Consider the following 12217-nt stretch of genomic DNA (forward strand, 5'->3'; position numbering starts at 1 on the left):
TGACACTTCTAGAGCCACGCTACAAGGAGAACTTTCAATCTCTTCTGCCAGAGGCAGATAGGTGTACTAAAATGTTGCAGTACCAGAGGGCCCATGTAGCAGAATTTCTTAGATAATTCTCATGTGAGAACGCTGGCAGGAGACATCAGAGTTTGTTGTACAACCTAGGAGTACAAGCGAGAGAGACAGAAGTACAATCCAGCTCAGGCAGGGGAACAATGGCAAAGTTCTCGGACAGTTTTCTCAGACCCTCCCATCGTGACGGCACAGAGGCATGTTGTGCTGTCACAAGAAGTGCAATGTTTGGGAAGATGGTGAGGGAGTACCTTGCAAATCGTACAAACGTCGGGGCCTGCTTCTTAACTCTGTCTCCTGCAATGTGTCCTTAACCCCTTCAAGACGCAGCCCTTTTTAGTTTTTTGCATTTTTGTTCTTCACTCCCCTCCTTCCCAGAGCCATAACTTTTTTATTATTCCGTCAATATGGCCATGTGAGGGCTTAATTTTTGCAGGACGAGTTGTACTTTTGAACAACACCATTGGTTTTATCATGTCTTGTACTAAAAAACAGGAAAAAATTCCAAGTGGGGTAAAATTGCAAAAAAAATGCAATCCCACACTTGTTTTTTGCTTGGCTTTTTTGCTAGGTTCACTAAATGCTAAAACTGACCTACCATTGTGATTTTTCACATCATTACAAGTTCATATACATCAAACATGTCTAGGTTATTTAAAAAAAATATATTTATTTATTATTTCTTTATTATTTATTTTTTAAAAATTGCCCAATTTTCCGATACCGTAGCGTCTCCATTTTTCGTGATCTGGGGTTGAGTGAGGGCTTATTTTTTGCGTACTAAGCTGATGTTTTTAATGATACATGTTTTGTGCTGATACGTTCTTTTGATCGCCCATTATTGCATTTTAACCCCTTTCTGACCTCAGACGGGATAGTACGTCCGAGGTCAGAGCCCCCGCTTTGATGTGGGCTCCGGCGGTAAGCCCGCATCAGCTATTTTGTACAGCTGACATGTGCCTGCAATAGCGGCAGGTGAAATCGCGATTCACCTGCCGCTATTAACTAGGTAAATGCCGCTGTTAAACGCTGACAGCGGCATTTAACCGGCGCTACCGGCCGGGCGGCCGGAAATGAGCGCATCGCTGACCCCGTCACATGATCGGGGGTCAGCGATGCTTCTGCAGAGTAACCATAGAGGTCCTTGAGACCTCTATGGTTACTGATCCCGGATAGCTGTGAGCGCCACCCTGTGGTCGGCGCTCATAGCACACCTGCAATTCTGCTGCATAGCAGCGATCTGATGATCGCTGCTATGTAGCAGAGCCGATCAAATTGTGCCAGCTTCTAGCCTCCCATGGAGGCTATTGAAGCATGGCAAAAGTTTAAAAAAAAGTGAAAAAAAATGTGAAAAAATTAAAAAAAATAAATAAAAGTTTAAATCACCCCCCTTTCGCCCCATTCAAAATAAATCAATTAAAAAAAATCAAACCTACACATATTTGGTATCACCGCATTCAGAATCGCCTGATCTATCAATAAAAGAAAAGCATTAACCTGATCGCTAAACAGCGTAGCAAGAAAAAAATTTGAAACAACAGAATTAAGTTTTTTTGGTCGCCGCGACATTGCATTAAAATGCAATAACGGGCGATCAAAAGAACGTATCTGCACCAAGATTGTATCATTAAAAACGCCAGCTTGGCACGCAAAAAATAATCCCTCCACCGACCCCAGATCATGAAAAATGGAGACGCTACGAGTATTGGAAAATGGCGCAATTTTTTTTTTTTTTAGCAAAGTTTGGAATTTTTTTTCACCACTTAGATAAAAAAATAACCTAGTTATGTTAGGTGTCTATGAACTCGTAAAGACCTGGAAAATCATAGTGGCAGGTCAGTTTTAGCATTTAGAGAACCTAGCAAAAAAGCCAAACAAAAAACAAGTGTGGATTGCACTTTTTTTGCAATTTCACCGCACTTGGAATTTGTTTCCCGTTTTCTAGTACTCGACATGCTAAAACCAATGATGTCATTCAAAAGTACAACTTGTGTTGCAAAAAATAAGCCCTCAAATGGCCATATTGATGGAAAAATAAAAAAGTTATGGCTTTGGGAAGGAGGGGAGCAAAAAACGAACACGGAAAAACGGAAAATCCCAAGGTTATGAAGGGGTTAATGCAATGTCACGGCTACCAAAAAAACTTATTTCTGGCTTTCTTAATTTTTTTCTCCCTACGCCGTTTAGCGATCAGGTTAATCTTTTTTTTATTGATAGATAGGTCGATTCTGAACTCGGCGATACCAAATATGTATCGGCTCTGCTACAAAGGAGCGATCCTCAGATCACCCCTATGTAGTAGAATTACAGGCTTGCTATGAGCGCCGACCACAGGGTGTCATTTAACTGCCACTAGATCAGCAGGGTGAACGTGCTCTGTACGGTGAATTTTGGGCAAGGGGGCTGTGATGGCACTATTTTATTTAGTAAAAAAAAGGATCCCACATTGGGGAACTGTTTGTCAGCTCATGCCCTCCATTACAAGTCTCAGAGACCCACACCCCTACATTGGGCCTACTTCTTAACTCTGTTTCCTGCAATGTCTGTTCCTTATCTTTGACAACATGACCTGGGTGAACGTGTTTTGTACTTTCGTAAACCCTAGAATTTTGAGCAAGGTGGGCTGTGATGGAAATAGTGTATTTTAAAAAAAGGTACCCCCCATTGGTGAAACCACATCTTTGTTGGCAAAGACTTCATAACATTTGTGTACCTTAAAGAGCTCACTTGAAAAGTTCCTTTTTGTGTTGCTTGGTTGCTCACATTGGACACAATACACTTCATATAAATTTGATAAAGCAATGCTGTTAGTTTGGCTCAGAAGTTCATTACAAATATTTCTTTGTCGACTATATTAGTTTCTCTCCTTGAGAGCCATAACTTTGGCTGCCTCAAATGTACAAATGGCAAATAAACAAATGGCGATTTAGAATCCAGATTAAAATACTGTATACCGAATGCATTCAGACAATCTCATAGCTGCATTTCTTGGAAAACATTTACAGATGTGACAGACAATGCTCATAGTGACACAATCTTGAGAAAAGTTTGTTTATTCACTTCACAAACAGTTCTAAGCCTCTATATATTTGCTGTTTATCAGTGTAAAACATTAAGGTTTACTCAGTAGCATAGCTACTGGGGGGGCAGAGGGGGCCATTGCCCCGGGCCCAGTCACCTGAATGGGCCCACCGGGAGATCCACTGCCGAGTCTGAGGTGTCAGGGAGAGAGCAGCACAATGCCGGCTGCAGAGCCTCCCTCCGTGCAGAATGCAATGTGGTCTCACCCGAGGAGTCTCTTCCTGGTGGCAGCAGCTGCAGCAGTTACTTTCTGGCTGAGGCACGCGGGGTCCTAGTGCCCTCCAGCATCTATCTGGACACTTCCTGGTTCTCCTCACTGCCTGAAAACTTCATCAGTAAGTGGGGATGGAGTTTATTAGAGTAATTCGGTTTAGACATATCATGGTCACTGTGGGGGTGAATGTGAGAGGATTGTGTTATTGTAGGGGCTGAAGTCAGAGAGGAGGACAGGGCACTGTGGGGTAAATGTGAAACGATGGGGGTTATTGTGGGTGTGCAGGAGGACAGGGCACTGTGGGGGTGAATGAGAGAGGGTGGTGGTATTAACATACATTAAGTATTAACATAAGGGCGCAGACAGACACTGTATAACTCATGCGACGATCGCATTGCAATCCTCGGACTGGCCCTGACACCTCTCCTGACATAAGCTTGACAGCGTGATAAATGACTATGCAACTGTCAGCCTCAGGTCAGGAGAGCCGATGGTCAGTCCGAGGATTGCGATGCAATCCTCACATGAGAAATACGTCCGTCGGTCTGCCCTCTAACAAGCATAACAATACAGTAACCACGGGCTGCATTCTATGTTATAAAAATAAACCTGTTATACAATTGTCTAAGGGTCACTTCCGTCTGTCTTTCTTTCTGTCTGTCACGGAAATCCCAAGTTGCTGATTGGTTGCGGCAAAACAGCCACGACCAATCAGTGCGGGCACAGTCCGGCAGCAAAATGGCCGCTCCTTACTCTCCGCAGTCAGTGCCCGCTCCATACTCCCCTCCGGTCACCGCTCACACAGGGTTAATGGCAGCGTTAGCGGACCAGGTTATGCCGCGGTGTAACGCACTCCGTTAACGCTGCTATTAACCCTGTGTGACCAACTTTTTACTATTGATGCGGCCTATGCAGCATCAATAGTAAAAAGATCTAATGTTAAAAATAATTTAAAATTTTTTAAAATATTCACCATCCATCGGCCCCCCGGATCAGGAACAGGCCTTTCCGGCTCCTCGCGACGCTCCGGTGACCGCTCCATGCATTGCGATCTCGCGAGATGATGACGTAGCGGTCTCGCGAGAACGCTATGTCATCATCTCGCAAGACCGCAATGCACTCTTGGGACCAGAGCGTCGCGAGGAGCATCTGTAACCGCCTCGCTTGGATCCAGGAGGACGACGGAGGGTGAGTATAGAACTATTTTTTAATTCTTTTTTTAACAGGGATATGATGCCCACATTGCTATATACTATGTGGGCTGTGCAATATACTACGTGACTGGGCAATATACTACGTGGGCTGTGCAATATACTACATGGCTGTGAAATATACTACATGAGCTGTGCTATATCCTACGTGACTGTGAAACAAACTACGTGGGCTGGGCAATATACTACTTGGGCTATGCAATATACTACGTGGATAGGCAATATACTACGTGGGCTGTGCAATATACTACGTGGGCTGTGCAATATACTACGTGGCTGTGCAATACACTACATGACTGGGCAATATACTACGTGACTGGGCAATATACTACGTGGGCTGTGCAATATACTACATGGCTGTGAAATATACTACATGAGCTGTGCTATATCCTACGTGACTGTGAAACAAACTACGTGGGCTGGGCAATATACTACGTGGCTGAGCAATATACTACGTGGGCTGAGCAATATACTACGTGGCTGTGCAATATACTATGTGGCTGTGCAATATACTACGTGGGCTATGCAATATACTACGTGGGCTGTGCAATATACTACGTGGCTGTGCAATATACTACGTGGCTGGGCAATATACTACGTGGCTGGGCAATATACTATGTGGGCTGTGCAATATACTACGTGGCTGGGCAATATACTACGTGGGCTGTGCAATATACTACGTGGGCTGTGCAACATACTACGTCGCTGCGCAATATACTACGTGGCTGGGCAATATACAACGTGACTGGGCAATATACTACGTGGGCTGTGCAATATACTACGTGGCTGGGCAATATACTACGTGGCTGTGCAATATACTACGTGGCTGGGCAATATACTACGTGGCTGGGCAATATACTACGTGGGCTGTGCAATATACTACGTGGGCTGTGCAACATACTACGTGGGCTGTGCAATATACTATGTGGCTGTGGTACATACTACGTGGGCTGGGCAATATACTACGTGGGCTGGGCAATATACTATGTGGGCTGGGCAATATACTACGTGGCTGTGCTATATACTATGTGGCCGGCTGCGAACAATCAGCGACAGGCGCAGTCCGGCCGTTAATTGGTGCAGGATTTGAACCACGCTTCGACAATTGGTCGCGCCTGGCCGGCCAAATCCTTTGTAATCAATGTATTATTCTAAAATCTTAATAAATAAACCACATTCATATTCTATAATACCCGATGCGTTAGAATTGGACTACCACCTAGTTGCTTATAATTAAATTATTAAAGGGAACCTGTCACCCCCCCAGGCATATTAAGTTAATACAGCCAGCCACCTTCAGCAGCACTAAGGCTGCATTCTGTGAAGGTGGTTCTTATGTTTTTGATCCCTAATAACGCTGAAATATTCACTTTTATAAACTGCGTGCCATACCTGTATTGAGTCTGGGGGGTACGTCTTTTGTCCCCGGACACAACCGCCTCCCAGTCGTCCATCATCCCACCGGGCGCCAATGCCTGGGCTCTCATTTTTCGGGCATGCGCTGTGTGCGCTGCCCTGGAACTCACATCAGCTGATGTACTGATATCGCGCCTGCGTGTAGCGGAGGACCGAGATCCCGCCCCGCAGTGTGTTATGATTTATTCACACTGCGGGGCTGGGAATCTGGCGTTGTGCGCAGGTGCGATCTACTTACATCACTTGATATAAGTCCCAGGGCAGCGCGCACGGCGCATGACTGAGAAATAATTGCAGAGCGCCGATGACGGCACAAGACAGAGAGGAGGCGGTGCTCGGTGGGATGATGAACGGCTGCGAGGCGGCTGAGTCAGGGGGAGAAAACGTACCCCCCGGACTCAATACAGGTATGGCGCACAATTTATAAAAGTGAATATTTCAGCGTTATTAGGGATCAAAAACATAAGAGCCACCTTCACAGAATGCAGCCTTAGTGCTGCTGAAGGTGGCTCTTTTACCTTAATAAGCCCTGGGGGGTGACAGGTTCCCTTTAAGTTATTAAAGGCTTGGGATAATTGTCTGCAGTCACTCTACAGACTGCCAAATCAGGATGGGGTGCACCTGCCGTCATGAGACCCCAAGACCACTGGTGTGATCAGGCGCTCATGCCAAGACCACTGATGTGATCAGGCGCTCATGCCAAGACCACTGGTGTGATCAGGCGCTCATGCCAAGACCATTGGTGCCATCAGGCGGTCATGCGACCACATTTGCTATTTGCACGTGTTGACTAGACAAGTTTGACTTCTCTCAGTAGAAGAAAATCGTCACATGACCTCCTGCTCTCATCAGCGATGCTGAAGCCATTATTACTGTACATAGGGGGGCTCCTAAATATTAAGTAGGCACTTACGAAGCATTGAAGCCTAAATACTGGGTGGCAGATAGTGCTGCACCGGCTGTCAGTCAGTCCCAGGGCATCAGTTACAGTCGCCGCCGTCTATGCACAGAGCGGTGACTGAAAAATGTGGAAGTAATAGTATACACAGATGGGAAAGAACGTCCTCTGTAAGTCACCATCTACAACTGTACTGTGATCTCTCTATGTCATGCAGGACTGGTATCTACCACTATATGGTATTACCGTATGGCGGTAATATCAGTGCTGGTTACTGTATAGAGATTTATTTGCAATAACAGTGCGGTCATCTCCTGAGGTTCCCCTATACCCACCGTAGTTACAATCATGGTTACCTAGTTAGGGGCCACAGACGGACACAGACAGAAAAGGGCCCATGTGCAAGAACAATATATGGGCCCTTTGCAGCCAAGAACTTCTAAAATAGAAAATTGCACCTTATTTAGAGGTAGAAATGGGCCCCCTTAACTCTTGGGCCCATGTGCTGCCGCATAGTTTGCACTAATGATATGTCCGCCTGTTAGGGGCCCACTCACATGTTTCGCCCCCCCTGAGCTGAACCCCTAGCTACGCCTCTGGGTTTACTGAAACTCTGCCTGTGGTGGTTTGATCTAAATCCTTGTGGCTTTTATTTTCTAGGGGTTTATGGCCTCTCGTCTGATGACTCCATGATATCTCAGTTTCATACAACCTTGAAAGCTGGCCACTTGAAGGGCTGGGTGAAACTAGAGTTACTGCATAGTGTAAATCACTATATAAGACCAGAGAAACATGACTAAGACAGATGCCAAAACTGGGGTACCTGTACATGTACAGTGTGCTGATACCTGTATAATTGGGGATGCTCATGCAGTGTAATCTCCCAGAGCAGAGAAAAAAAAGAATGCAGAATTCCCTTTAAATGTGTGGTCAACTATAATGTCATGCTGCTGCAGTGCAGTAGAGCGCAGCGTCCACCAGGGGGAGCTTGTGAGGGAAGCTAGGCTGCACACACCGAGCAGCACCACAGCGCAGCAGCACAGGCACCACCAAGTGGCGAGAGAGTGGTCAGACAAGCCGAGTCAAAAAACAGTCAGAAGCAGAAGTACCAGAAGGTGCAGCAGTACACGTGATCAGGGACAAGCCAGGAGGTTCAGCAAGAGTCGAAAGTAGAAAAGACAAAGAAAGAAGGCAGAAGCGAGTCAAAATACAAGCCGAGTCCAAAACCAGAGAATCAAACCAACTAACATGGAAACACTGGTAAAGGACAGACAGAGGGAGTCAACAGACACAGGGCAAGTCAGGGATCACAGCAGGACAAATCAAGATCTTCCAGAGTCAGGTACACACCGAAGGCAGAACTATGACACCGCCCGCAGGATGCATCGGAGCTAAATAGCAAACCTGAACCCAGAGCGAGGCAGAGCAAAGTTAACCCTTGACATGATCTGCTCAGAAAAAGGGCACATGGGACAAAAACCCCTGAATGGATCATGACAATGTGTAGCTGTAAAAGGACATCTGGCTAAACAGGTTGTCCAGCCACACCAGCTAGTATCCAAGCTCATACAGAACGATCTCCTGTGGAGCCCATGCTGTGTAACTACTTTGTCCAGTCAGATAGGATTTCATAAATACATTTAAGGAAAATATGAAGTTATATATCCTAGCCACATACCGGTTCCATTTTTGAGATCTCTGGAATGGGCCAAACACTTTCCAGGGTCTCGTTCCGTTCTAGCACCCCAGGGTAGGAAAATGTGCAGAACGGCTAGTAGAAGCTAGGTAGCGAAGACTTGTTTGGACTCCAAGAGTCCCAGGGGCCTGGCTGGATCCAATGGCGCCAGAACCGTCACCCTATGTTCTTCTGTTGGAAATTCACGATCTTTCACATGTTTTGTGAGTTTTAGCTTCAAACATCCATTAGAGAGGAATAAGGCTGCTCTCGGGGGCAGAAAGGAATGATCGAACAAGGGGATAAAGGCTTGTGTAAGGCTATGTGCTCTCTCTTTGCCAAGCTTACAGTTCACTTTTAAAAGGGGGCTATGTTGAGTAACGTGCTGGGAGAAATGGGAATCAGCTGGTAGTCAATGCCCCCCTGCGACCAAGCATACATGGTTGAACATTAAACTGGAAAATGACAAAATTCATCTGCTTATATCTTTTGTACTTCACCTGTATCTGCATGTCTGACCATTGCATGTGTATAACTATTGTGTATATAGTGTATTGTATAGTGTGCCCTTAAAGTGATTAAGTATATAATTTAACCTTGGGTTGCTCTTTTATCTTGATCCACGAATCCACACATCTGTGTTCTTGATTTTATCTTCCCATGCTACCAGGGCTGAATTCTGACCCGATATAACCCTGTTAATAGACCAGTCTTATATCTATCTAGGAACAGGTGGAAGTCCTACTGGGCTGAACAGGCTCTCTTTCACTGATGCTAGTGGAAGGGGCCTCTCAGCCTGTCAGGGTTGTGAGCGAGTGTGGTGCCACCTCACTAACTGTGATGTCAGGCAGGGTGGTGAGGTGCCGGTTCGTCACACGTGGTGGCAGCATGGTGAGATCGAAATAATAGTGTGTATGAGTCTGGGACCCATACTCCCAGACACCAAGGACTACCAGCAGTAGCTGGTCTTAAAGAAGTTGTCCACTACTATAAAGTTTTGTTTTTTTTTCATAAATCTTGCTATTATGTGCCACTGAAAACATCTACTGTGTTTATTTTAGCAATATTACCTGTTATCATGCTGTAGCAGCACATCTTCAGTGCTGGATTCAGCTCTCATGAGGTTAAACGACAACTTCCTTATTGTGCCCTAATACTACAAGTTCCATGATGCTTTGCACAGCCACTAAGCCCGAACCTAGCACACCCACTCCAAAAACACACCCAAACCCCTCCCTCCTCTCCCTCCTCTCTCTTCAAAAGATTTGTGATGTCATTTCTGTCCAACTCCTCTTTTACATTTGTCCAACCCACACTCCATGAAAGATAGATAGATAGATAATAGATAGATAGATAGATAGAAGATAGATAATAGATAGATAATAGATATATAGATAATAGATAGATAATAGATATATAGATAATAGATAGATGATAGATAGATAGATAGACAGATAGAATTAGATAGATGTGGGATAGATAGATACATACAGATATATCTATATATCTATTTCCATAGATATGTCCATATCCATGTTTCTAAACCCCTTCACCCCTGGAGCTTTTTTCGTTTATCGCTCCCCTTCTTTCCAGAGCCATAATGTTTCCGTCAATATGGCCATGTGAGGTCTTATCTTTTGCGGGACAAGTTCTACTTTTGAACGACACCATTGGTTTTACCATATCGTGTAGTAGAAAATGTGAAAAAAATTCAAAGTGCGATGAAATTGCAAAAAAAGTGCAATCCCACACTTGTTTTATGCTTGGCCTTTTTGCTAGGCTCACTAAATGCTAAGACTGTGTGCACAAGTTGTGGATTTGATTGCAGATCCGCAGCGTTTTTTGCCATACGGAATTGCATTAAATCCACAGTGTTGTGCACAACCAATGTAAGTCTATGGGAGCCACAGACTTGTTGTGCACATGCTGCGGAAAAGGCCGCACCGAAACGCAGCTTTTTTTTTTTCTCCGCAGCATGTTACTTCTTTTGTGCCGAACTGCAGCGTTTCTGCACCCTTACACCGGGATCACACTACAGCGAGATACGGCCGAGTCTCGCAGGTTAAATACAAGCTCTGGCACCGGCACTCCGGAGCGTGCGGCCGCACAGCAATACATGGAGCCGCACGCTCCGCTCCGGAGTGCCGGTGCCAGAGCTTGTATTTAACCTGCGAGACTCGGCCGTATCTCGCTGTAGTGTGACTCTGGCCTTAGACTTTCATTGAGATGTAACAAATATCTGCAGTTTTGCTGCGGATGTGGGTCCAAGAAACGCTGCAGTTCAGGAGAAGGGAAGTGTGTGGGCGGTGACCAGGGCCGGACTGGCCATCGGGCACTTCTGGCAAATGTCAGAAGGGCCGGTGCCAGTAGTGGGCCGCTGCAATCTTTCCCCCCTACTCCCGCCAGTGCCGCCGCCGCATTCAACTATACCGGCGTCTATGACGCCAGTATAGTTCAATGCAATGATGGAGGAGAGAGCGTCCGCTGACGCTCCCTCTCCCATCATTCCCCGCTCTGCCTCTGACACTGCGGGTGCGCAATGACGTCATGACTGCAGCCGCCGAGACAGGAGCAGCGCGGGCAAGAGGAAAGGTGAGGAGAGTGTGGAGCCATTATCGGGGGATGAGATGTGGGTTGTGCTGTATATACCACTGTGTGGGCTGTGCTGTGTATGTACCACTGTGTGGGCTGTGCTGTGTATATACCACTGTGTGGGCTGTGCTGTGTATACTACTCCGCGGGCTGTGCTGTATATACTACTACGCGTGTTGTGCTGTATATACTACGACCCGGGCTGTGCTGTATACTACTACACGGGCTGTGCTGTATACTACTACGCGGGCTGTGCTATATTATGTGGGCTGTGCTATATACTATGCAAGTTGTGCTATATTATATGCGGGCTTTGATATATACTATGGGAGGTATATTATATTCTATGGGGGAGGCCGTGTTATATACTATGTGGCTGTGTTATATACTATTGCGGGGGTATATTCTATTCTATGGGGGAGGCTTTCTTATATACTATGGGGGGTATATTATATTCTATGGGGGCTACATTATACTCTGGGGTGGCTGCATTATACTCAGCAAATTCAGATGTAAGGCTACTTTCACACTTGCGTCGGTACGGGGCCGTCGCAAACCTTCGGCCAGACGTACCGACGGACGCTATGCTAACTTTAGCAGAACGTGGGCAGCGGATGCAGTTTTACAACGCATCCGCTGCCCATTGTGATGAGCGTGGAGGAGGGGGTGGAGTTCCAGCCACGCATGCGCGGTCGGAAATGGCAGACACGTCGCACACAAAAAGTTACATTGAACTTTTTTTGTGCGTTGTGTCCGCCAAAACACGACGGATACGTTGCTAATACAAGTCTATGGGTACAAAACGCATCCTGCGAGTACATTTGCAGGATCCGTTTTTTTTCTCCGGATCTTTTTTTTTCTGCCGGATCTTTTTTTTCCGCCGTATCCGTTTTTTACCACTTGATCGTTTTTTTCCGCCAGATCCGTTTTTTTCTCATAGAGTTGTATTAGCGCCGGGGTGCGTCTGATGGCCACATGTTTCATCCGTTTTTTGCTAGATCCGTCGCTGTGCATTTTTTTCAACGTACCGAAAAACCGTTCCTCTGTATGTGTTT

At 45.9% G+C, this 12217-nt stretch overlaps 1 protein-coding gene across 1 annotated transcript in view; it reads right to left on the minus strand.

Moving 5' to 3' along the window:
- SMIM24 (small integral membrane protein 24) overlaps positions 1 to 9758 on the minus strand; it is a 235993-nt gene extending 226235 nt beyond the window's left edge. Inside the window, exon 1 of the mRNA XM_069741840.1 lies at positions 9641 to 9758. The gene's annotated coding sequence lies outside the window, so the exon portion shown is untranslated. The remainder of the gene's footprint in view (positions 1 to 9640) is intronic.
- Between the last annotated feature and the right edge of the window lie 2459 nt (positions 9759 to 12217).

The sequence above is a fragment of the Ranitomeya imitator genome, chromosome 1 (genome assembly GCF_032444005.1).
Source record: "Ranitomeya imitator isolate aRanImi1 chromosome 1, aRanImi1.pri, whole genome shotgun sequence".
NCBI classification, from domain to species: Eukaryota; Metazoa; Chordata; class Amphibia; order Anura; family Dendrobatidae; genus Ranitomeya; species Ranitomeya imitator.